Below are 1,782 nucleotides of genomic sequence, written 5' to 3'. Positions count from 1 at the left end.
ATATATATAAGGTCAAATGAAGGAAAGTGCCCCAAAAATGTGTATTTTGCAAAAGAGAGTCTAGAGCCTACCTGTGTTGACAGTAAGTGCTCACTGCTCAGGTGTGGAGTTAATGCAAATGGACAGCCATTGTTACCCACAAGAAGCGCCCTCTGCTGGAGTCAATTCCTCCAAAACTTTGAGTCCTGTTTTCTCCCTAATCTTGTTTGCAGATTACCAATATTCAAATGGTCATATCTTCTTCATTTTGTTTCTGATTGCCCTCTGCTGGTTCTGCCTGACTCTGCAGGCTGAGTCATTTCTACCTTCTCCTCTCTGTCAACGCTCTCTGGTTTCATTTAAAAGAGTCGATCATCAGATATTGTCCAAGATTAACCTTCAGGGTGGATATAGCTCGCTAGCAGCCTCGCACCGAGGACCTATCCACGTCATCATTTACCCAGAATGCTTTGTGTGTAAATAAAATGGCTCAGTCTGTGTTAAAATATACTTTTAAAATTTAAAAAACTAAACAGCCTACAGTATTTTTACAGTCTTTATAGTTAAAATATGTGTTTATCAAATAAAATCTAATGTTACAACTAATCAGGGATCCCTTTTAAAACCCAGAGAAACTGAGAAGAGACACAAAATAAATAAAGCACCAAGGTTAGATTTTACCTGCACAAGGGGAGACAGCTTTCTGTAACAGTAGCTCCACTTCTCCAAAGGTTTCAAAACCTCCTTGCAGCTTTTATTGACACAAAACAAAAGTGGGTGGTTACGTTTCACATCTTTCTGTGGCAAATCATGATTTATCAGTTTATCAAGGACGTTCATTCAATGTAACATTTTTGTTAACACCACTTGAAAACATTCTGAAAAGCAAGAACTGTTTTCTCTGTCAGAACAAACATATGAGAAAATACTTAAAAGAAGTAAGATCAAAATAAAAGTAATATCATGATAAATGTAATAATAAGATGATAACTTATATACATTTTTCCATCAGGAATAAACCCAGTTAGAGACGTTTATCTATGGCTAACTAACCAGAGAAAACACAAAAAAGATGAAAACTCGTCCAGCTGTGCAGATATTGAGCTGAAATTTGACAGAATCCTCATATTTCAATCATAACTTGTTGCCTTATTTTCCAAAATGGCAACAACCTGTTGTTAGAGCCCTATGAAATCGGTTTTATTTTTCCCAAATTCTACTTTTTCTGTTTGTTTTTTTTTCTGAATTCTACGTTTTCATTTTAACCATGTTTATTAAACTAAAAAGTGTGTGATTCTAAAGTGACTGAAAAATAATCATTAATTACTTTCACACATGTCAGATTGCTGTTTCAGCAGAACATTAAATGGTTTTGTAAGGTATAAAAAAATTAATGTATAAAACATACAATCTGACATTAATAAGCTATATTTTGTAAAATAGAAATGCTTCAAAATATGGCATAAAGAAACATAAAACCTAAAAACAACAGTTTGTGCCTTTTAAACAGGATCTGAGCTCAGTTTTAGTTCCTCCAGCTGTTTTATTTTTATTTAAAGAACAAAAACGTTTTATTCTTATGGTGCGTTCACACCAAACGCGATTTCAGCGTCAGGAGCAGCAGGTTTACATGCAAAGTCTATGGTGGAGGCGCTTCAAGCAACGTCGGGAAGTTCTGCGGCGCCTCAAGCGCGATTAGAGCAGCGCGATTTGGACGATTTGGACGATCTGAGCAGTCGTGTCCTGATCCGCACCAATGTGTGGCAGCGACTCATCAGACTGAAAAAAAATAGTCCTGAAAGC

At 36.2% G+C, this 1,782-nt stretch overlaps 1 protein-coding gene across 2 annotated transcripts in view; it reads left to right on the top strand.

Annotated features, from left to right (window-relative positions):
- The window catches only part of mmp11a (matrix metallopeptidase 11a), a 37,546-nt gene that overhangs the window by 34,636 nt on the left and 1,128 nt on the right, over window positions 1-1,782 (top strand). The gene's annotated exons all lie outside the window — the stretch shown is intronic.

Source organism: Austrofundulus limnaeus, unplaced genomic scaffold, assembly GCF_001266775.1.
Source record: "Austrofundulus limnaeus strain Quisiro unplaced genomic scaffold, Austrofundulus_limnaeus-1.0 Scaffold117, whole genome shotgun sequence".
NCBI classification, from domain to species: Eukaryota; Metazoa; Chordata; class Actinopteri; order Cyprinodontiformes; family Rivulidae; genus Austrofundulus; species Austrofundulus limnaeus.
Note: the sequence above shows the minus strand (reverse complement) of the source record. Positions and strands in the feature narration are given on the sequence as shown.